The sequence below is a fragment of the Acromyrmex echinatior genome, chromosome 15, assembly GCF_024713525.1.
Source record: "Acromyrmex echinatior isolate Ae372 chromosome 15, ASM2471352v2, whole genome shotgun sequence".
Classification (NCBI taxonomy): Eukaryota; Metazoa; Arthropoda; class Insecta; order Hymenoptera; family Formicidae; genus Acromyrmex; species Acromyrmex echinatior.
The window spans coordinates 9,250,284-9,277,012 of record NC_141866.1 but is presented as its reverse complement, the minus strand read 5'-3'; the positions used below and the strand labels follow the sequence as shown (position 1 = coordinate 9,277,012).

General features: G+C 31.1%; 1 protein-coding gene and 1 long non-coding RNA gene across 10 annotated transcripts in view; one reads left to right on the top strand and one right to left on the bottom strand.

Annotated features, from left to right (window-relative positions):
- Positions 1-26,729, bottom strand: part of 5-HT1 (serotonin receptor) — a 131,059-nt gene that overhangs the window by 52,979 nt on the left and 51,351 nt on the right. The window lies entirely within an intron of this gene.
- LOC147907267 (uncharacterized) overlaps positions 1-26,729 on the top strand; it is a 69,872-nt gene that overhangs the window by 38,351 nt on the left and 4,792 nt on the right. The window contains exon 2 of the long non-coding RNA XR_015547564.1: positions 894-26,623. This is a non-coding gene — a long non-coding RNA (uncharacterized LOC147907267). The remainder of the gene's footprint in view (positions 1-893; positions 26,624-26,729) is intronic.

Below are 26,729 nucleotides of genomic sequence, written 5' to 3'. Positions count from 1 at the left end.
TCAGTGAATCGCGAACGAATGTGGCCAATGAAAGCAACAGGTATTCCGATGTAATACGATATTACTTCACTGGTCCTCAATTTGTCCTCGAAGTGAATATAACAAGCTTTTCGGATGATTTTACAAAATTCAAAGAGGTTTATAAATTGTTTCGATTATCACCGAGAATTTCAATCAACGCAATTGGTTGCACGAATTATAGAGTAATGAAACTTATCAGTTTATGGCGAACTCTCTAATAATATAGAAGCATTATCTAGTTTAAGCACAGATATATTAGAAAAAAAAGTTGAGCATTAAAGCTATGATATCATAAAATTACATTATCGAGCTGTAATATTTACGGAATATCAAAGAACGCGTTAAGACGATTAGCTTTATGAATTAATAGCGCGTCGCTTAAGCACAAATATTGGTAAATTTCTCAATACATCAATAAAGTTTTTACAGCTCTTTATATCATGTCAAGAAATAAATAAATAAATAAAAAATAGTAGTTATATTTATACAAATTCTTAAAAAATATTTAAAAATTGTCGAGCTACTCTCCTCTTTTAAGATTTATAAACTTGTAAAATATATATAATGTTGTGATTACTACTTAATTATATATGTATAAAAAGAAGATACATTAAAAAAAGAGATTATATATTTTAATCAATATATCTTATCAATATATCTTATTTTAAATTTAATCTCTTGCTCTCTTTATTCTTTATATTAATTATAAACAAGATATTAATGATAGAATTATACATTACTATATTAATGTAATATAATATACATATATTATATTATACGTATACTATAGTATAATATTGTATCATCTTTTTAAAATTAAAATTTTTATTCAAAAAACGATTTTCTTCATTCATTGATTTTTTGTTTTTTAGATTGCCGAATTTGCTGAATCCATGATTGTCAAACTCCAGCACCATTTTTTTAAGGTAAGATTCTTAACATTCGAATGAGAAAATGCATGTGTTATTTATATATGATTGTCGTAATAGACAGTGTTAAACGTCTCACTATGGAAGCAACATATTGGTATATCCAATTTAATTATATATAACTTTCATAAAAATGAACATACTGTAAAAAATTTTTACTGAATAAAAAATTATAAACAAAAGTTATAAAAAAAAACACCGAACATTAAAAAAATAAGTGGAATATATGCAACACCTACAGTGATCATATTGTCTTTTATTGTAAAGGACAATCCTTTATTTTAGGTAGCTATCCTTTAGATTTATTTGTTTCTTCAAAACTTTGTGTCTTTATTATCCTTTATTTTGACATTACGGGAAATTCTTTTCTAACTAGCATTCCAATGTCTAGATAATATTATATTAATAATATTATATTATAGTGGTGTTATAATATTAATAATATTATATTATAGTGGTGTGAACAAATTTTTACAAATTTTTTTTGTGGAAAATATTTTACGATTTCATATAAATACAATTTGTCTTTGTTAATTATATTTCTTAATTTTGTAAATTAAATTTATTCAAACTAGAGTTGTTTTCATTTTTTTATTATTTCGAATCTGTTATTATTTCAGATTAAGGTTTTGTTCCAATACAGTCGAATCAATTTTGAACTATCAGAAAACTGCGCATTATCTCAATTTGATTATACTGTGCCATAAAGTTTTATAATACAGATTCTTGACAGTCACAAATTGATTTGAAAACATAAGAACATAGGCCTAAAATTTTCTAATTTGTCTTTTATTTTTTTTTTTAAATACGGTCACTGTAGCAATACCGAAAAGACGTTTAAGAGTTAAAAGTACTTTATGTTTAAAGAGTGTGTAACTTTTCATACGATCAGATTATACGTATATGAGACATTCGCAAGGCGCGCGGATAACGTTCCGGAGATGACAATCGGCATAACGATCATCGATGAGCCGGCATTCACTTCGTTCCCATCATCCTGCGTCCGTGCGGACTCATTCGCGGTATGACCGACGATTCCGACACAGATCATTGTTCGCATAATCGTTCGCACAGCATAAACGCTGATATGATCGTTATCACCGTGACGATTGTCGCGTGATGCGTTTCGCGTTTCGTCGCCAGTGATAATTCTAAAAGCCAATCGAATTGTCATCGCTCGTTTACGAGACACATCGTCCCATGTTGGAATTCGTTTAAAATCGACGTATCGTAATATCGATCAACGGATTTAAACGGAATGGTAGAGAGAAAAGCTGCTTTTTATTTCTGATACAAATTTTTCATCGAAGCGTTTTGGGCTTTGTAAATCTACAGTTTGAAACATTTTGGAATAGCTTATATGGAATGAACACTTTTAGTCTCTCAAGTTTAATGTCTTTTCAATTTATAACAATTATTTGTATTTGCTTTTTTCTTCGCGATGTAAAAATGTTGTGATGTAAATTTGACTTTTTATAGCAAATACATATAAGAGAAAGTGGTATTATGGCATCCCAATTATATTTTACACAATAAACTGATTTGATTGATAATTAAGTTCAATATTTAAGTTTAAAACTTGACAACTGTATTCGTTAAAATATTGTCGAATCGATTCTGGACTCAAAGTTATGAAATATTTATTACTTAGGACATTATTAATAAAAATGTGGCGATTTATTGCATAATAATTCGAAGGAAAAAACGCTTTTAGTACTAAAAATTTTAGTATTAAAAATAGTACACATAATATAAACTTTACAGTATTAACAGTAGAACTAATCGATCATCAAATAATTATTTTGATATGAAAACCTCAAAAAAGAGGCTATAAGTAATCAATATCCATAGAGGATCACATTAGCAAAAGGCCTATAGTTTAAATTTGTCTAAGTCAAAATATATACAATCAAATAAAATGTTGAAAGCAAAGAACACACTAAAAAATACGTGTATTCGTGTGATAATACGCTCAAGTTTAAGAAAAATGAGTAAATAAGTGTAATTAAATGTACCTCAGAAACGTTACAAAATACTTAAAAGTAAAAATACATTATAAATATTGACTATTGAGTATTAGTATATTGGCGTCATGGTGTAATGACGAGCTATTGAAATAATTCCATAATTAATTATTAGGATTTGCTATATAATAGAGATATGTATTAAGGGAGGCCACAATCTACCCATAATACCATCTTCTCTAATCTTAAAGACTGTTCAGACAATTTAAACGTATTGATTAAATTTAAAATATATTATTTTAGAAATATTGAATTTTTGTCTATTATAAAAAAGATGCTTATATGAATTTCATGATTTGACCACTTTTGTAATTCATTGCTTTGATATTTCCGCAAAGCAAATGTAAATTTATGTATTAGTTGATTGCAAACGAAAGGTCAGGAAATCAAAGAGAAAATATATATTCCGTTTGCATTTGCTTTTATAGAGTTCTTGAGAACGTTCTTGGCTTTTGAATCGTTCCAAATCGGTCTAAACCAATAGAGAGTAGAAACATGGAGAACTTGTGACTCGGTTATGTAATTTCCTGTTACAAATAGAATAGCAAAAGACGAGCAGTTTCATACAAATTTTTCGAAATAGTGATTACGTAATCTTTTTCTAGTAGGGTAAAAATCAATTGAACGAAAGGGATGATGGAAAAGGATAAAAGTTTACTGAAATTTATGCTCTTTCAACATCATGAATGGCACAGTTTGATTTCCTCTCGGTTAGTAGCGATGATCCAGCCATTTCGTTTTTCTCTTTTTCCTTTTTATTTTATTTTTTTTAAGTACTGCAAAAATCCCGCAATGCAGCAAACTATCGTTACGAATTTCCGCAAAGTTATTGCAAAATTGCAAGCACGATTGTGTTAGTCATATATCGGATTACATCCATTTAGCGTAACCGAAGAACTCGAGATTAGATTAACTAATTCGTTAATCGGCAAACACGATTGTAGATTTTGTGTATGATACAACTAGATGAATAGTTACGGTACAGTTGCGGGCTTCATGCATGGATACATCAGTCATTGTCATTCCCAAAATGGATTTCTCTCTGAGTTTGTGTAATCGCAATTTTCACAAATAAACAGACGTTTGAAGCATATTATTATTATTACACCATGTGTAATTATATTAAAGATATCGAACAATAACAAAATACTTGTTATTACTATAACATTGGCTACTTTAAATGTTTAATTTAGAGTTTGTAATCTCTCTGTTTTTGCGACACTTTTATATAAAAATGTGATAATTTAAAAAAGTTGATATTAAATTAATTCATTTTGCGTTGCAAGACGTACTTTAAGCTTAAGTGACGTAGGTCGGGAAGAACGGCAGTCTAAAACCGGATGGCGTGATTTCCTTTTTGTAGAACGGTGCGCCATGCGGTTGACGAAAAATGGGATGCGAAAATGTTAGCTCGTAAAACTTTCAACCGCAGCGGTCGCAGGTCTTCCAGCAAAGAAGCGAAGCCACCAGCCGGAGCGTCGAGTCCGCTTTCGCGCTGACTAATTGCTATGTTATAATTACATGAGGAGCTAATGCGCGATTACGCGGACTAGTGCACATACACATACATATCTGGTCCGAGGCTCTCTCTCTCTTTCTCTCTCTCTCTCCCCCTCTCTCTTTCTCTCTCTCTCTCTCTCTCTTTTTCAGTTTAATGAAACTTTAACCATGGTGGCCGTTATAAGGTGAAGAATTAAGCGGTACCAAAGCATGATCATAAATCTAATTACACAGGCAGTATCGTGGCATACCACTTGTAACGATGATGCGCGCGAATGTTGTAACATCGCGCCAAGAGTACCACCAAGGCAAACACGCCTGCGCGACGTTAAGTTCTCACGTGTAATTAATTAAACGCGAGATGACAGACACTTCGCCGTCAGCGAGTGTACAGTATACAGTAATAGCTCCTTTAGTTAGTCACACGTACTATACCACAGTATACCAGAAACTTCGGAACAATATACATAGCTCACATATCAGAAAATGTAATAGAGGCGTTGCAATGACGCTTGTTGCTTGTTAGCGGTACACAAGAGTAGCGTAATCATGCACTTAGCGAGATTAATACGATATTGTAAGAGATTTTCTCTAAAAAGATGGATTTAGTTACGCTGACGACAATATGGATTTTTAAACTGTTCTGTTAATATTATCAATAGCGCTGAATAATTTCCAATAAAGATTATTTTCTGTAATTAATAGGCACATGGAAAAAATAATCATAGATTGAATTAACACAATATGTTTGGATAAGTAAATTTTGATAAAAATGAACAAAAATTCTGATTATTATAATTAAATATCTTGGTACGCAATCAGAATCATTTAGATATTACCGATTGGAATTTGGTTAGTACAGTATGTAGTAATATAATACTCAAATGTTTGATTGTTATAACTATAATAACAGAGCATGAATTAATGCAACATATATGGTTAAAGGAATATCGATAGAACTAAACAGACTTTCATAATTAAACAATTTGGTATTTTAACCAAAAGTTATTATTTTCACCAGAATTCATGCAATTAATTTCTTATTTTAATCAAAATTATGAATCGTTTATATTTCATCAAGTAGTCGTCAATATAGTTATTATACATGCGTCAATAAATTCAATTTTTTTGTCAGTACATCCTTTATCTCATTATTAATAGAATGCACGTAAAAATAATAGGCGACATTTGTCTATATTTGGTATGAGGCTACGGTTTTACCTTCACTGTCTATTTAACACTCTGACACCCATGTGCATATTTAACATCAGTTTACAAACATAACATATCCTTCCTCTTTATGGCCTTCAGGAAATCTCTACATATGCAGCGTTGTGCTGTTACACTTAATTACATGTATTAACGAGGATATACGATAACAATGCAAAAAAAGGATTTCCATATTGATCCTAAGTGATCAAGTGACGTGTTTGTTTACCCTTACTTGAACGTCATCGGATGCACAGGCGCGGGAGAATTTTAATAAAATCGGGCACACTCGAGAGGATCGAATGACGTAATGCTAATATTATACGATAGAGAGAGACTATCTTTTTATTGGCGATATGAACTTATATTCATGTATCCAGGTTAATGTCCCAGCTGTTGCTTGTCGTCGATACACATATCGTGCTTCGGAGTCCTTGGATTCTCGTATGCACAATATATACTATATGTATATATTTATTAACACAATTGCCATTGTGTTGCCGCACGTCGCGAAAAGTGTCATGAAAAGTATCACGAAAGCAACATTTTTTTCTGATGTCACGTCATTCATCGTCGTCCTCCTCGCGAGAATCGTGAAGCGTATGTACGATACCTCGAAAAGGGGCTTCTAAAAGCTCATCGTTAACGGTAAAAGCATCGATAATGTACGGTGTGACGTACGAAAATACTCACGTTGCCGATAGGTAATCCAATATTACTTTACGAACCTCGCCTACGGAGGTCACTCTCCATAAGCGGACGTGAAATATTTTGTTGCTCCTATAGCAATTGCGCTAACCTACCCACTCTCTTTATTGACTTCTGGAGTTTAGCCACGCCATGCTGCACTTTTAACGAGTACATACGTGCTCATTGCACCGACTTCTCCCTCGTCTGCAATCTCGCGACTCGTTTGTTGCAACTAGCGTTTTTGTTTTTGCTTTTGTGCACTGTGTATACACCAGCTTGTGAATTGTAAAGTCCAGAGGGATCGCGGAATGTTGAGTTGTTGCGAGGATTTTTATTTTCTTTTACATACCTATACATACATATCTCTCTTGGACTATTCAAAATGGAAAAAGGCATTATATTGAATTTTAGGATTTTGAAATGTAGAGATGACGGAACTTAGTGAAGTATTTTTGAGGAATAAACGACAAGAATTTCTAAATCCAAACTCAAACAGAAATAAAAAATCATGACAGCATGACATTACATTAAAAAAAAATGACTCCAAAATGATTATTAAAAATCACTTTTAGATTCATTTTGTCGTCATTTTGACGTTACTATGATTTGTTGTTCTATTTGGAAAGTATCAATCAAAAATAGTACAAAAATTATTATACATGTAATTTATAAAACAATATTCTGCATGCGTTTAAAATAAAAAAAATATTACATATAAAATTCTATCATGATATGTCTATTTTATCTTTCTGTTAACTAAACTGTGTGGGCAATTAGAAATTTAATAACTTTTTAGTTATAAATATCGTTGAATATATTTTGTTTCGCGTTTCATCGTTTTATATACATTGTATATGCAAACTTGTTTGCTCACTGGATGACGAAACAATTCAATCAATTCATTCAATGAAAATAAAAATTTACACGATGTTACGCGTACAATCTCGCGCCATCGAGCGAAACGCGATGTGGGTTATACGAAGCATACAATTTGGTTAGAGGATTATTAGGGGTTCACGCTACGTTCAACAAGTGTTTCGACCAACCTGAGCTTAGAAATGGCCCATAGGGAATCAATCTATGCACTGTTTATATGTTCATGACAAGTGTAAGGTCGAGTTATGAAATGATTTCGTTTCTTGGTTGTCATAATACAAACTGAAAAAATTCTGATACAATGTCCCGTGTTTATATTTTTGTTGAGTTCTACACTTCATAAAGAAAACTGACTATATTATATGATTAATTAATATTAATATATTATATGAAAAATCTCAATAGACAGATCTAAGTAAAAACTCACAATTTTATCATGTTATAGCAATGTTTATAGCATTACCAACTCCCTTGAATTAATTAATTTTATAATTAAATTTTATTGCTTAACAAAACTAATTTCAGAATTAAATTCAGTTCTCTTTACCTGTAAAGATCTTCTGATATTTTTCGAAAAGGATTTTCCATTTAGGACACAATAGGCTAATATCCAAAGTTCTCAAATTACTCTCCGACAATAATTGTATAATAGTTTCTGTTCCAATTATCCCAAGCAAGTAAAATGAACGTAGATTGTCATTGAGATCGAATTTGCGTACGCTAAACTAGCTTGAAATAGAAGATCGTAATAGATTCATCTAGATCCACGTTCAAATTATTGAGGCGTATTGGACCGTCAGAATCGTATTGGATTTTTGGGTGAAACCGTGCAATTCGACGAGCATGAAAGTTAGTGTAGCAACGTCTCCACTAAGGTATACGTTCGCTTGCCTCTCACAGACCTTACGGTCGAACACCGATAACCTGAGCTCACTCGTCGATCGTTACCACGCTCGCTTCTCGGGCTTCATCGAATTTTCGCATGTCGGCCAATATCGCGATATCTGGCAATTCTTCTTTCTGTCAATTCGTGTCTGTAATTGATAACGTATCAGCCGACTGCTGACTCTTGTACACGCTGTCGCTTTTACATCCTAGCTATGAACTGTGTAAAGAAAAAAAATGCTAAGAGCGTGAGTGCGCGCGTGTGACCTATTAAATTTTACATTCTATCAAGTACACGTGCGACTTTCACGTGGCATCCGATGGAGGGGAAAAGAGATTTTGGCGTTCGTTCGCCAAAATTGTATGTGCTAGGATTCTCTCTTTCTCTTTGGAACGCGACGAAAATGTGAACGGCGCGACGGACTAAGGCGACGCGCGCGTTTAATGAAAAGCTGTGCGCGACAGAGGCACAAAGCTGCTGCACTCCCAGCTCTCGAACTTTTGCCAACGTTGCGGATGGCAGACACACACGGGGTTCGTAACGTTGCCCGGAATTTTTCGACGACCTATATATGCGGCGAACTTTACGCGTTCAACTTTTTCGGTACGTTTCGATCGGTGGTTCGTTCTATTTTTGCGCAGCGAGCTTTACGTCGATGTAACGCACGCGCGATCAAAAAAGAGAGAATATATTGGTTTTTGTATATTAAAACACACGCAATGTTCTATGCAAATAACATTTTGTAGAAATAAGTAACAAAAAAAAATTGCTGCGTGAGTATTCTAGCTGAGTAAGATTGTATCTAAATCTTTTAATTTAAAGTAGTAGTTAAATATGAATTAGTAGATATAGAAAAATTCTGACAAGAATTTTGGCATTTTATATGAAGTTGTAGATAAATTTAATTTAATAGTAAATTATTTTATTAAAATTTATTTGAAGTAATAATCATATTTTAGATACTACAACATTTCCTTGCAGTTAAAGTTATCTCTCACGACTGTATTTAATAAAATTATGTTTGAAATTATATTATGCGGCGATATGAACTATAATTAATAAAAGAATTGCAGAGTATTCATTTCTTAAATATTGTACGAGCGTACAATAACGAATATAAATACAATTAACAAAAAGTGCAAATTTTAATTTTGAAGGTAATTTATAATGGTGAAAATTGTAGTATGAAAGATTCAGTAGAAAAGGATGATTATGGTCAGACCTTAGAAGTTCGTATATAAGAGGTTTCTTATATCTACAATTTTCTCGACAGTGACTATGATTTATAGTCGATGTGAGTTGCTGCAGGCAACTCTTACAGCCTAGAAAACACATGATATGTTCGCACAATGCTCCCGAAATTCATTATAAATACATATGCAAGAGCATTATTAGGAGTAGGGCGGCGTTGCGCTACATTGCACGTGTACACTTCATTATACGCGACTGTTTCGTTGTAATGCTGCTTCAACTGGTAGATGTAGTTCTAGAATCGAAACATCGCTGTCTCGAGATAACTATTCGTACCTAACTAAGAATGGGTATTTCGTGCAAAGCTTAAAATTGAACCCATGTAAGTTTCTTACTCCCGGAAATTGTGATTTTCAAAGATTATAAATATACTAGACGTTCTTGCATTGTCTTACGTAAAAGTTTAATTTTTATGCAATATTTATAATTATTTATATATGCGACTATTATTAGATAATTGCCAGTATTGTGTTATTATAATCTTTCTTGAATATAAAAAATTTACATTCAAATAAATATATATTATATAAATATATATTTTCATTTTGTTTTATCGGAATTATTCAGTGTAATAATTTTATGTCATATTAATAAAAACGCGTCGGCGGATTGTAATTTACTCTTTACATTAAAATTCTGAATAAGATGCGAACCATTTTGACGATCGGTAATAAGAGACTTAGAACGAGCTTGGTAATAAGATACTTTACTGTAAGGAGCATCGACTCAGTTTAAGCAATGCTACAACGGTTTGTGAATGTTGAAGGGACTATTTAATCATCGTTATATATCTATGCTTGGGAAAAGAAGGAAAAAGGAAGGATTATCGAAGAAATCCCGACGGTTTTGTTAAAGTGGAGTTGACATAACTCAATTCTGAAAAAGAAAGAAGTATACAACTTTTGTAAATTATTCTATATTTCTTGACGATATTGTGTGTCATTATAGTATTTTATTATTGCTAAAATGAAACGCCAAAATTGCGCCGGCTTTGTAAGGATAAGTATAAAATCTTTCTCCCTGTGTATCTTATTTATGGTGTAGAAAATTGAATACATCATGTTGTATTACTAGCGGTTTCCCTTTAAGTTTTCACGAGCGAGTTATTTTGATAATTAGTAATGAAAAATAATTAGCGCCTCGACATTGCTTCAAGAATTATGGGAGAGAGCAGCTGTTTCCCTATTCTTTAATCAAATAATTTACAGGGGCGCCTTAGCTGTTCTCTGGTTACCTCTCAGGTAACACGTAGTTGCCTGTGAGCTATACCATAGAAATTCCTTTCGCATACCGTCTTCGTCATAAATTAGAGATCCACAATATCCGTTCGCAAAGCCACTTAAATCCGAAGAGGCCTCTTCGACAGCGCCTTCGAATAACGCGGCGATATCTTAGAAAGATTTCATATGATCCCAAATAAACGTCGTGTAATATTATTAATAATATTATCGTTGCACGATTTTTAGTCATTTACGTTTCCAGATCTAAATTAATCAAATGTCTAAAAATATCATATTTTATCACCATCTTGAAAACTTTGTGAATTCTATGACGACTATTTCTCATTTCTTTTCTTCAATCGCCACAAATTGATTTCATCCAAAGACAATTAATTTATATTTAACTTTATTTTATTAAAAAGAGATAGAAATGATCAATCTATAGTTGTAATTTGATTTACTTTTATTTCTTATTTTAAAATTCATGAAAGGGGACAAAGCAAAATTAGTGAATCAGTTAACATGAATTGTTTTTCTCTGTCTTTTTCTAATGTAAAAAATTGTTTAAACTACCCTTAATAAAAGCAGCTAAAACTGGCTATACGCAGAGCAAATTTATTCACAATGGAACGAAATATGTCAGCATGCCTCAATTGTATTTCATATAATTGGCAGTAATTTGAATTATACTGCAGTATCTATAAGTTATATTGAAACGGGTTGGAAAAATAATCGCAAACTTTTTTTTTTCAAATCGACTTTCAATGAGTTTTAATCGTTTAATTAATTATAAAATCATCTTAATTACCAGAATAATATATCGAGAGATTGTCATAAGAGCTCGCAAACGAAGGTAATCTCAAAGCCGCACAAGTTTATAGCCGCAACGTTACTACTAATTACGATACTTCGTCTAATTAAAACCGCGTATTAACCAGTAGTTTGTTTGCGGCAGCGTATAACATACTACCTCACTATTATTTTGTGAGGTTTTCGGCTCGTTAAGTACATCTGTTAGTACTTCTCTCTCTTTTTCCCTTCTCTCTATCTTTCTTTTTGTCCTCTTTTTTTCCATATATATAGACAGAACGATTTTGCTGAAGCATCTAAAAACTTAGATAGATACAGATTGGAGAATAATTTTGTTATATCATCAAAGTAATTATGTAGAAAATTCAAGTATGATGAGCAATGCTACAAAAAGTTTTGATATTCTCGGAACCAGGTCGAGCGTCTTACATAATTATTGTATTTTAGACTAGAATAGATTAACGAAATTATTGTCTTAGACTTATCTATGTAGCTAAATTTTTTTAGATATTTTAAAAATCATTCTTTCCATGTAGAGATATAGTTAATGGTTAGGGTTTATAAATTGATCGAAAATTGTAATGATTAAAAATAATGAATTTCTGCACTTGCTCCTTAGATTCTTTCGTGAAATTCGCAGTAAAGAATTAGTCGTGCTGGAATCGTGAGGCAGCGAGAGTATTCGCGCGAATGGAAACGCTGTCGGTTGGAAGAGAATTGACCACTGCTTCTCTCCATACAATCGTGACGTTCTGCGGAAACTCGTACAAGTAGATTTCGCTACGTGAAAACCGGACTAGTTGTCGGTTTCCTTCCTCTGACCGAGTAATCCAGCTACGAGCGAAGCGATTTCAACGAAAGCTTTTTCCTCGGTCTCGTCTCCTTCATTGACTATGCGGTTGCTTAGATTCTTGCACTGACGTCAATTGGAGGCACTTGTTTATCGCAGGCACTTTGGAACTTCTACTTCGGAACAGAGAGACCAACCGCCCGATTATTAAATGTCCTCTGAAATTCAATGATCTTGCGTCGGGCGCGCTCGTATCTGTAGTATTAGTTCGACGATATTGTCGTATTAACCTGTCAGTTGAGGTCGGTCCTGTATATTTTCAGTCCTTTGAACATCAAGGAGTGCAGCCTTATATGTATGAAAGTGCCGTCGTCGGTTGAGTCGTTCTCATTTACGAGTAAATGCGCGCTTACATTTTACGAACGGCGTTTTACTCCACGAAAATATTTCTCTCGTTAAACGGAAAGCCCTTTGAGAATTGAGCGTGTAATATCGCATTATTATGTTCAAGTCGAGTTTTGTTCAATTGATGCTTGAATCGGTCGTAATTGTATCCAATATAATTAATTAGTGTAATTACACAATTTTGTATTAATTAATTAATTAAATTTTAACTGTGTTTTAAGACCCACAAATATATTTGACGTACAGTTTGCTTGAACTGGAAATCGTAAAAATTCACTCAAAAATATTATTAAGCACCAAAGTTTTTATCGGATATGACCTCCTTGCTTATTATGTTTGAACATTTTTCGGTTGATTTTAATTTACTATTGCTTAATTAAATTCTGTATTATGTATTTAAAATTATATTATTTTCTGAAAAATTTTTTAAATCAAATCTATCAAAATTATTTTAAATCTTTAAAAGTATTATTTAAAAAGTAATTTCATTTTAATTATAAAAAAACGTTGTATCCCCTTTTCTAAAAATGAATTTTTATAATGAATTTTTTAATATCCTTACTTTTAAATTTATTTAAAGGTTGCATTGAGACGCAAGTTTCTATATATTTACAGCAAGAATGTACTAAATAATGTAAAATCTAATACGGGAAATTAATTAAAGAAATTATATTTAACATTTTCTTGACACAATAATTAAATATAAACTTTGAACTATGAAGCATTTATTATTCCTACATCATGTTTGTCTGTTTCAATTACATAGCATAGTAGTTTAATAGCGTTATATTGATATGCTTTGTAATATACATTATTCATTAATATGAGATATTAATCACATTGAGTTTCATAATTGCATACATTTTGTCTATGTTTATTAATTATCATTTAATTAATTATATTTTGTAATTTAAATTTGCGTAACTGTATTATTTATCACGCTGCAGTTGTTTTGAACAGAAAAACATTTGCGGAGGTAAGTTTGTATCAGTAACGCGATTTTGCTTTGATGTAATCCAGCGCAAGATGCCGGTCGGTTTACACATCTCTATTCGTATCCATCTTACTTTTACCTTGGCATTATGAAAAAACTTTGTCGTAATCTTCTGTAAATTTGCCTGACTGAAAGTTTTCGCTTGCATAAAATGTGCTCGGCTTTTCCGAACGATGGAACGTAGCGGTGTGCGTTTTACGCAGAAACTTTGAGGTTGTCAACTTCGTCATAACATTAATACTACCTGCCAAACTAATTTATCTATAAATCCATAGTTTGTTGTATATTATCTCCTATATAATAACAAAAGTATTGTATTGAATAACAAAAGACCTTGTTATGTAATATTTTTTTAAAATATAATAAATATACAGTATAATAATAATAATATAGCTTGCACCGCGCTGTGTAAAGGAGGACTTGATACTTGATCATATCCAGCCTAAAACGTTCTATAAAAGTTATCGTCGCATGTATTGGACTTAACTTAATAAGAAAGTATATTTTTAACAGACTAAATTTACAAATAAAAACTGAATTATGAAAACTAAGCTATAGAAATTTTGTATGCAATGAAATGGTATAGATAAAATATGAATTAATTTTTTTATACATAAAGAAAGAGAGAGAAAGAGAGAGAGAGACAGAGAGAGAGAGAGAGAGAGAGAGAGAGAGGGGGGGAAAATATAAGTCAATAACAATTTTTTACTGCTTATTCTTTAGTTGCTGCCATAATAACCATTAACATTTATGCTCATAACATTTCTCTACAATTTCTTATGATTTCGTGCATATAATAAAAGGCAAAACCGTTCTAATTTTACGTGATGCATATTACGTCAGAATTCCGAGCTTTTCGCGGTAATCCGCGTGAGACATTCACGGAGAACGACGGAACGAATTTTACGGCATTTTCCGGAACCATCAAGGTTTCGCAGACGTGCGTATAAAATCCTCAAATATTTAATTTTTAATTATCACTGAAACTCACACTTTTAAAAGATAATTTTACATCAATCTTTGATTCAATGTCATTTTTTATTGACGATATGTGTTTTTATTGCAAAATTTAATTGTCCGAACGTAATGCAAAATTTTTTGTCTCATCAATAAACATCTTTGTAAGAGATACGCTATCTCAAAATAAACCTTACTCGGTTTATCTTTATACAGATTAATTTAAGAGTATTATACTGCACATACTCTTGCTATTATGCAACCATATTTTTCCCGTGGCGTCAACTTGGCGGACGAAAACTTTTGAATAAATATAGTATGCATGTTAACTAAGCTCTTTCATTCTTTGTCTTGCGTCGCATGAAAAAAATTACAGGTCATCTACCGTCCGAGGATTTTTGTTAATCTCGCTGACGACCCGCGTTATTGCATCTGACATCAGACCACAATTTAGAAAAATAAAGCCTATTAAAAAAAATTTTTTTCCGACGTCAGAGAAGTTTAAGAAAAAAAATTAAGCTTTATTTATAGCTTGCTACTCTCATAAATCGAGATCTCATTATCGTATAATTCTCCGAAGTAATCGAAGATTAACAAATCATCATTTCCTACTTTCCATGAAAAAAAAAAGAAACAAAAAGAAAAGGATAATTCAAGTCGCGTAATCTATTTGATTAATCGTCTCTTTCTCCAGAAAGAAATTCCCACGATGATGTACTCTTTGATTCCGTTCAGTAATTATAACTTGGCCATTCTTACGCGAATGAGCGGCAGCTCGAAGGTATCTCCGTGGTATTTCAGCGCAGACAGGCGCACTGACCCGAAAGACGGACAAACTTGAATTACGTTCGCGCGGCTGCTGAACTCCTTACGAGTCCCACGGATAACGTCTAAGATACTCCATCTCTTCTCTCAGATACCGTCGGTGATCCGCTCAGTCGTGATGAGATCTGTTTTTGGAGCGTATGAGGGTGGCGGGGCATGATCCCCGATAAGTGATACGTTATCTCTCCTTAATATTTCTCGGATAAACGTACGTCATAACTCTCGTAGATCTCCTTCGCTGCCATAAACGGAAAGCCTGCCAGAGAATATCAGTTTAGCTTTATATTCCGATGAAGCGCCGCAGAGAGAAAGAGAGAGAGTGAGAGAGAGAGAGAGAGAGAGAGAGAGAGAGAGAGAGAGTGAGAGAGCGTGGGCGTATTATAACTCGCGGTTTACGACGGCCGAATAAGCCGACTCGGGCAGATTTCGTTGCAGCAACGGCAACTCTACGGATACATACGTGCTTTCGCGCGCGTTAACATAGTCGTGGGACGTGTATGCGTGTATAAGTGCACTACGGATGTGCCGAGCACGGTGAAGAAGCCAGATTTCCCCGTCGCACACTCGGCGCTTTTTACAAGCCGCATACACCTGCTTTAAGTTATATTGCGATAAACCGGAAAAATATGTACGTGTTTGGGAAGATGTATAGGGTGTAAGGGAATAAGAACAACGCGCACGGACGAGATAGCAGAGAGAATAATTCTAAGCGAGCTGTATACGATAATATTTCACAAAATTTAATCCTACGTTACGGAACAAAGATCGTCTTTGTTTAAATTATATAAAGCTTCATCAATTTCTGTTTTTGTTGATAAATACTAAAAGATAAGTCAGCTCTTTTTCCTTTTTAATAAAATAGTTTTGAATACAATTCCTTTTATAACAATAAAGAAAATTTATTAAAGAGTATTTTATATAAGTTTTTTCTCTTCTTTTCGACATGTAGTTCCGATAAAGATTTCTTTCGATTTTTATTGTATCACGTTTACATAAAAATGTATACTGCGTGTTCACGAAATAAGTAATGTAGAATTAATGTTTGTAATATAATCTTTTATATTTTTAAATATGGAGGATTACAATTATTATTTTATTTTTAGAGATTATTATTTGAACAGAGAATCAAAAAAGCGATTACATTATAATCCGTCTTTCGGTTTTCTGTGGGAATAATATTGTCCAATTTGGCGTTTGTCCCAGCGGTGGTTGTAAATCACGCTGTGAGACAAGAAAATATGGATCAATAGACTGCGTGCAACATTCTGCGTGTACGTACCACTCTGCCAGTCCGGCGCAATATGCTGCAATATAATTTCCGCACGATACCGTATAATAATGTAGATAACATCACCTATACACTCTCACACGATATAAAGATGTTGCAAGAAGGGACGCTTCCTTCTTGCACGTATCCGTACCTCGTAGACATAAATTAACTTCTCAGCAAGAATTATTAAATCATTAGGATGTCGGAAGAAAAGTAGTTGAGGAAGAAAAATGAAATATTTTTTTAATAAAAAAGTGACAATGTACTGGAGTTTATTCTGGAGTGTTGCGGAGCATATTGCAATATTATTATCGCAATATACGAGATAGTTGAAATTCAGGTTTCATTAGCATTATTATTTTAGCTGATATAAAACCAAGTTATTAATGAATAAAAATGGATAAGTTATAAAAAAATTTGAAAGTAAGATTGATTTATTTATTATAAGAACAGATATAAATAATAAATATTAATCAATTTTTTTATCAAATAAGTTAGTTTAAATATTTTCTCTGACAGTGAGATATTTTTTATCTATCGTTTAAATTTGTAAAATGCATATTGAAAGAATCTCTAAATATTGGTTTATTATATTAGCGTGTATATTTAATCGTAAAAACTTATAGACAGATCATAGATCTTAAATTTTATTAACAATATATTTAGGAAGGGACAGAATATAAAATGTAACTTATTATCTTCCTTTTTATGTTCAAGATAATTATTTATCTTTAAAAATTTATGTACATAATATGTAAATATTTTATTTCAAATTTTATTGTTCATATCAGGATGTGAACATCATGAAAAACTTTAAAAATATTATATTATAAAAGTATTGATATTATACTTGTTAAGTTTTATTTTACTTTTTTTTCTTCGTTGGTTTCTCTTTAATTTTCTGAGCAATAAATTTGAAAATTGAATTTATTATAATTTGCTTATAAAAGTTTATTATAAAGAATTGAATCAAATAAAATTTTTAATGAGTTATATCTTTATGATGTTCTTTTAATAGCGTTTTCTAAAAATTTTTGTGTCTAACAATTTGTGCATAAAATATTTAATAAGTTGATAAGCAATATAAAATATTTACTAAGTTGATTGAGTAACACAAACTTAAAGATTAAATATGTTAAAAGATAATATGTCATCTCAATATGACACGCAGCTAACGGAATTGTGACTAGAGGTACAATTTAACATGGTACAATTCTAAAAGAAATAAAATTTGAATCTAATTTTCAAAGTTTAAATTTGATTTTTTCTTATTTGATATTTTTTAATACTTTTTATAATGAGATAAGAATTTGAACCTCGAAAATTTGAACCTCGAAAATTGGATTATTTTATTTTGTTTAAAATTGTATCATATTCGTAACTATCTTACCTTACGTTGAAATCATGTTAAGCTATAAAAAACAGAAACATTTCTAAATTGTAGCAATGCTCGAAGTAAATAGAAAAATCTTTTTCTATCTTTACTTGTACATGAAATTACAAATAATTATTTTTTTAAATAACAAATAAAAAGTAATAATTTACTCAGTTCTGATTACAGCACTACCACTTGATGTTTTCCACAGGTCTTCTTCTGCTCTCAGATTCGTTTGTTGCATTTACACAACACTTGCAATAATATGATTTATTACGCTTGCTTATTATTATTATTGTTTATCAGAATAATTACATGACATTTTGCATTAATCGCGATAGGAGTATGCGAAAAATAAGTTGATTTCTGTCTAAAAAATGTAACAAATTATATATATAGATTTACTGATATTTTTTCTAATTATTTAATATCAATTGTATTATAATTATTTTATTTTTATAACGACTCAAATAACTATAACATTATTTATAATTTACATTACAATTAATTTTTTTGAAGAAATCGAGCGATTTTATCTATTGTCCTTTTATTTTTGCATGTTGCAACAGAAGTAGAGAGAATTCGAAAGGAGTACAGAGGTTCTCGTCATCATTTATGAGATTTGACATTCGCAAATCTTATAAATTAGCATGACAAACGAAATATGCGAAATATATGAATTCAAAATGATTTTATGCTTGATTACTAATTGTATATGTTGTAGAAAGCTATTTCTAGTATTTATCACGACTGCTTTTTGATAGATGATGAATAAGATATGCTGCTCATACTGTGACATGCTCACTTGAATGTCAACACTCGAATAATACTTGAAACTTCGTGCATAGTGCACAGAATACCGACAAACTTCAAGGCGATATTAGTCGATTTGTTATCATTTCGAAATATCAAGAGACATGATAGGGTCTAACGCTAAGCATATTTTTCACAATTTAATGTTTTACAAAATAAATTTACGAAGAAATCTGCTCTTTTTTAAATTGACCAATGAATAAATTATTTTTGTGCGTATTAAGCAATGTATTGTGAATTTATTAATATTATTTCTAAGACAGATGTATTTATCCTGATTACATAAAAATTTATTAGATATATCCAATAATTTTTTTAAAATAATAAATTTTTTTATAATTAACTAAATTTATCGATATTATTGGATAATTTTGATTGCTTGTAATTCAAAATTATTATTCTCATGATTTCCATTTTTTTTATATTATGATTTTTTTATTTTGACCTCGTTTAACAGTATTTTAATTTGATATACCTGTTGTTCAATTATGTTATATAGAGGAGAATTGTGAGAGATATATATATATATATACATTTTTAACTCTTCATGGTCACCGTAGGTCAAAATGATCGGAGCATACAGTAAATCATTTCAAGAGGATTAGGCGAAATATGCATTTGAAAATATTATAAATTTACAAAGTTATAATTTTTTCAGTAATAAAACTCATTTTTCCGAAGTTAACTCGTTTACGGTTTTTTTAATGTTAAAATTGAATTTCTCACTACAAGGTTATTGTTCCATTTTCTTAAAGGATGAAATTATATATTGTAATTTTTTGAAGTCAATGGAATTAATACTATTGATTTACTAACACTTCAAAAATGATTCGAATCATTTTATCCAAAGTAACCAGTAGTATAGCTTTTTTGAAGTATGACCATGAAGATATCAGAATAAGAAAGAAGAAATTAAATTTATGACTGTGTATAATGATTTTAGAATAATCGAAATATAATAAAAATATAATACAACTATTTGGGCTTAAGAGTATAAAATTCAAGTTGTCTGACAGATCATGCGAAAAACAAAAAAATTTAATGTAAAACTTGTATGATTTAATATCTACATTGTACTTTACGCGGACGGTATTCATTTCTCTTATATTTATTGTACCATTTTTACGTCAAGCATACTGCGCATATAAATTTTGAAACAGAAATGGTAGAGTGCGCAGAACATCGTTGAAAAGTATTATTATCGCGAAATTCATAGATATATTACGATAGAAGTGGAAAGGTTGATAAAAGGTATAAAATGAATTATGCACGTTTCAGGAATCCACGGTTGCATTTATATGCATTAAACCGCACTTTCGAACGTGAACAGCATATGTAAAAATATACTTTACACTAAATGGTTATGTTCTTCTAAATCAGTCAAAATAATTTGTCATTTAATAGTAATACACCTGTAAGATCTGTTTGATAATAGTCGAAAGTACTTATTTTAACGTTAGAATGGTATAATAAATGTAAAATTAGCAATACAGCCTGTAAGATTTGTTTAATGTAATTAAAAGTACTTACTTTAACAATATGAAAGCAATGGTACGTAAAGTTGATATAAATCAATGAAAATATATAATGCCTTGTTGAGTCAACCACTGGATGTAGTCCGTCTAAATATCACTTTTATTACGTCATTATACTTTCTGATATAATGATAGTCAAAGATAGTGATCAGATAAATCTTAAAGATCAAACAGTTAACCATTGCTTCATTCTATCGCACACTTTAATTATATCATTATATCAGGAAGTATAAATGACGTAATCAAAACGATATTTAGACGGACTTTAAATATTATATTGAAAAGAATCCGAAATGGTGGATCAAAACGTATGTACATTTAATAATATAATAAATCAATTTCACACGTATAACAGTAGTTGGTTCAACAAGGCATTACACATTTCCATTTGACTTATTTTAACGGAAATTAGAGTATACTATAGAAATACGTACGTTCGCGCACTTTACATCTGAAAAGGAAATATTTGGAGTTTGTTGTTGCGCGCATTGTACACAAAGTCACTAAATATTATTCGGACGTTGACATTCGAACGAGCAGGTCGTGATATTTTTAAAAGTCGCTTTGCATATCGTATCCATTGTCTACAGTGCTGACATGCGAGCGCGACAAATGTTAGAAAACACGACAGTTTTTTTAAATTTATAATTAACAATCAAGCGTTATGATAAAATAATTTGACAACGATAGATTCGTACGTCTATTTTGTTCGTAGCAGGTTTTTTTATATTTACAATCTTTTGTACATTAACTAGATTGCTTACTTTGTCTTTATCTTTGAAACTAATTATAAGAGTTAAATCTATTCTGCAATAGAGTCGCAAGCCATAAGCCGTAAGAAATTGATCAATCACAGTCGAATATGAAAAAAATAATCGATTAGGACTTCTTACGGCTTATGGCTTGCAACTCTATTATAGAACAGGCATTACGGCCATAAAGTAATTATTCTTGATTGTAATTATATCTACACGTATTATCTAAATCACACAGATAGTCACAGCTCAATGAACATTACTTTTTGATCTATAGTTTTTGCAATTTTTTATACTGCATTTTATTTTTTTGTTATACTCTTCGATAATTTAACAAAATGAATAAAACCGCTATGAAGCAATACTTTTATATGATATATCATTTTTATATACACACAGAAAAATATGTACTTTTAAGAAAAGTATTTTTTTTAGTGACATTTATTTTGAAAAAATGCTTTTTTGACAATTTAAAAATATATACAGAGAGAATTTTTTCTTAGAATTTACCCTGAAAATGATTGTGGAATAATATTGTATTTCGAAGAATTTTAATGTAAATCTCTCTCATTCATTCATAAAACTACAATAAAATATAAAATAAGTTTGATTAATTTTACTGAAGTGCATGGTAAAAAATCTTTAAAATATTGTATCAGAGCTACTACATTTTCAGGGTAAATTTTAAAAGAAAATTCTCTATACTTATTGTAAATTAAAAAAAAATTTAATTATTACTATGTACTTAGAATTTATTTTCTTTTGAAGAATATTATAAAATAACATTTTAAAATTTTATCGAAGGAGCGACTTTATATAATAAGCAAATTAAATTTATTTTAATTTAATAATCTTGGTTGAAATATATTTTAGATTTATTAGGATTCAAAATATATATTTTGATAAATATGATATTTGTGATGAACTTATGATTTCTTTTTCAAGTCGATCCTTTATGATTGAAAAATCTCCGTTTGATGTAATTTGGAAGCAAACGAATTGTCTCCATCGATTTCTGTCAGTGGCTATCCTTATTGCACTGCAGAATTTAGTTGTCTTCTTTTAGTTGGTTTATCTATCTGGTTGTGGGGATCGGTTGGTGATCTTTTTCCTTCGACATTGCCAACGATTACTAATTTTTCAAGACTGTCATCTCCACGTCTGGTTATATGACCGAAGCATCGGCCATATAGTAGTCGGCTACACATAGTGGATAGTCTGATCTTTTATTCCCAGCTCTAAAAGGATGGACATATTGGTACGTCTGGTGGTCCATGGAATCTGCAGCATTCGTTTCCAACTCCACATTTCCAACACGTCGATCCTCTGCCTCTCCCTTGCTTAGTCTGCCTTGAATGGTCCAAGCCACTTCGAATAGAAATATGAGAAAAACTGGACTCGAACAAGGCGGATTTTCGTCCTGCCCTCCCTTCAAATGTTCACAAGCCTGGTCATCGCGCGCGTCATCGGAATTCTTCTCTTAATCTCAGGGACATAACTTCCATTTTTGCATATGAACTTAATAATTTGCGAATATATTTTGGTGATACCGGGATGTGACCGTTGGAGGCAAGAATTGAATTAAATCGTTTAAAGTTAGAATCTTCATCTTTATTTCACAGTGTTTTCTTTTTTGGTAAGACTTTACGATTAAATAATGAAATTACGAACTCGCATGACAACTATATCCGATCTGTGTACGCGGGAGTCCCTCGGTTATATCGGAAAAAAATGAATAAGTGAGCTTTAACTATCTCGAAGCACATGTTTTACAAGGATCGTATTTCAAAATCGACTCTCCGATTTCGTACTTTCGGTCGCTTGTGACTTTCCCGAATCTTCTTCTCTCGCAAAATATTAGTTTTTGTCATTATTTATTGCTATCACATCTTTGTTATTATGATTCTAACAATTTAAAATTTTTCGGTTTAGCGATTTAAATACATTTACAAATTTTTAAAGGAATTATGCATTTTAGAGCCATCGTTTAACTATAATTTAGTGTATAATTGTGAATGCGTTATACATTGTCTTATTTCTCTTTGAATGCATGAGCGATATGAAGAATGGTAAAAGTAACTGTCAAATTTAAAGGTGCTACTATTAGTCTCGTGAACGAAGTATGTAACATGTATTATATTATATCCCCTGGTTGACTTTTAGACCTCTCTATTGGAGATCATAGTGCCAGAACGTTATATGTATCAAGCCTTAGAGCCTCTTCGAAGAGCAGAGGCTCGCTTGTTTTTCTCACTTTCAATAATAATAGATTTATCCATTCTCGGAGTCAGTTAGATGGATCTACAGTTTAACGCCGAATCCGGCGCTGGCTTTTCTTAATCACCAGATAGAGCCATTTTCGGCTCCTTAAATGCAAAAATCGCGTATATGGGCGAAGATGGGATCGAATCCAGATCTATAGATCACGAGTCAAGTGCACCGAGCGACAAGCCACTCGGCGATGCCTCCTATATGTATTAAGAATCCGTGTGTATATTTCCGAGGACTTGTTGCGCGTTTAGCAGACAAAGTGGTAATATAATCGCCACAATATAAACTTTTGAAATACTTAATTGAAATTTATAATTAATATTCAATTAGAATATGTATTTTTCTGTGTGTAATTTTTTTATGACTAAGATACTTTTCATCTGATACATCCAGAGAAAAGATTTCTTCAATTTAAAGAAATGTTTCTTTTGCTATATAGTTAAAGAAAAAATTTCTTTGATTTGTGAACGTTATTTCTTTAACATTTAAACATTATTTTTTTTAATCGAATAAAATTTATTTATTTAACACTAAAAAATAATGTTTAAATCAAAGAAATGACGTTCACAAATCAAAGAAATTTTTTCTTTAACCGTATAGCAAAGAAACATTTCTTTAAATTGAACAAAACATCCTTTCTGGGTGTACATTTACATGATACACTCATTGTCAGATTATGTGATACATTTATAGACAACATGTATACATATGTATGCATGTACATATTAGCAATCGGTTGAATGCATTTCTGTACTTTCTATCATGCAAAATTGATAAAGTGAGTAGGGGAGATCGAGATATAATTAACACTTTTTGAAAACGCAGTTGTAATTTCAAATTTAGATATTATTTAGATATATTGCTTTTTGTAAGTGGTAGTATGATCATTTAATTAATACGTAAGCAAGGATTTTTTTTTAGACAATAATCAAAATTTAAGCATACGAAAATTTTAGTTTATCTGACTAAAATTCAGCGCACCTCTTGGCACGACTAGAACAAAGAAAGTACGGAATAAAACATCTAAAAGGAATAATATTTTTGAAAATTAAACGTTAATATTGTATTTACCCTTGTTAATTAGAGATCTCCCCTAATCTGTGAATATACAAAGTTGCTAAATACTATTCAGATATTGACATTTGAGCAAGCAAGTCACGGCACGTGCCGCTTACAATTTCGATATAATTATAAAATAATTCGTGCGTGTGAATTATTTATCTCAAAATTAATGTAGATCAAATATTCCGAGTTTTTCACTTAGGTTCCCTGGTGAAAATTTTTCTTAGAATTTTTCATATAAATATATGTTAATTATGAATATCGAAAGAGTTCTATAATTTTTTGTAAGTATAATTTCTGATGAAATGTTATAAAATCTACAAAATTTCAAAATATTTTTTAAAAATTATGGGATGAGAAATCTCAATATTTCAGAATTCATATGTATAAAAAATTCTGAGAGAAGATGTGAACTTTCCGACTATTTTTGAGTATTTCTGAAAAATATTCCAATTCGTATAAAAATTCTAAGATAAATTTTTATCAGGATTTCAATATTATATATTAATATAAGTTATAATTGCATATATACATCAAATCATCGGCTATTTATCGCACTTAATATTTCGCGCTATTGTTTATTTAAAATATGTAGCTGTTGGAATGGAGGCAATGAGAATTATAAATTCATGTTTTGTCATACTTTTTTTTATTTCGTCACATTCGGACCATTCTTGAATTCAGATACAAATTTCGTGAGCATCGCGCTTTAAATTTATCGTCGAGTTATACATAACTTGTCTATCGTTTTCGGATTAAAAGCCCAGAGCAATACGCGAATCGTCGCTTGTTTTGAATAATTTAAAACGATGAGCTCATATTGTGCGTTAAGATTGTTAGGAATCAATTCGAGAAGCGGAATATTCGATTTACATATTCTATAATGCGCATGTTAATATTTCCAACGGTGTAATTAGCTAGCGTCTCGACAGTTCCTTTTCCGGCGTACGTATTGTTTATTTATGCAAGGACGCCGCGCGGTTTAAATTCCAACGACACAACGTTCCGTGTTGTGTATTATTATGCCTCGAAACGCGTTCATGACAAGAGCTACAGAAGAACGCGATCATTCCTCGTGAACAGTTAGTTGTTATCGGACGCGTAATTAATTAACTCTCGCATTTAACGACTCGTATAAGCAATGGCTATTTATTGGAGTAAATATTTTTGCACGATTTATTTGCTTGAAGAGATCGAAGCGGGACAGAAATATTGTACAACGAAATCGTTGTTTTGTTACAATATTTTACGAGTGATAATTAAATTTAAATATATCTTACATTAATCTGACTTTTTAGTCACTTCAAAAGTATTTCTTATCTAAATTTACGTACAGTGAGCACAAAAAGTATTCGTACAAAGAAAATATTTTAAAAAGATCTTTATTTTTAAAAAGCAAATATTATCCAGCGAAAAATGAGTCATTGAATTGATGTCGAATAAATACGATTTCAACATCAATTTGACGTCGATTCGATGTTTAATTGACGATCATTTCTTGTTAGATAATTAACAATTTATTCGTAAAGAATAAAATAGACTGTATGTTTTTTTAAATTATACATACCAAAAAGATGCATATTAATTATATAAAATATATTATCTGAAAAATATCTATTAAAAATTGTATGCTCAAAAAGTATTTGTACAGACGAGAAATTTAGCTTCTAAAATAAAGAATACATGCGAAGCTCGTTTATTAGAACGGAATGTATTCATTGTATAAAATTGTTAATTGATGTTTATTTTCTACAAGTAAGATTTTTTTTATAATAAATTTCCTTGTACGAATAAATTGAATATTTTTGCTCTCACTGTATCTATAAAATAGTATATCACCACAAGTCATAACTAACATATAAATGTGCACAAGTATTTACTCGGTGCGTTTGATATCGCTTCCATTCTTAGTGGTAGAAATTGTAGAAATTTATACCAAATTGAATTTTAATTAGCTTTAACTTTGGGAGTGCCGTGCAAAGTGACATATTACTTAACGTATCGCGATCGTTGTATTCCTTAACGTATTCAATAATGAGTTTGCGCTCGTAATTAACCAGCTTTTCGCGAGTGCGTGTTGTGTAACTGCAATCAAGAAGCTTGAGAGGAGGAAGAGGAGCGTGGGATGCATTCGGCGTTGGTGGAGCAAACTTGGGTGAGTAATTATTTCTATATTGTTTATACAAATTAGTCATTCTGTTTACTCGGTTTATTTATTTGGATGATTAAAGAGAAACGGAAAAAAAAGAGTTTTATTTATG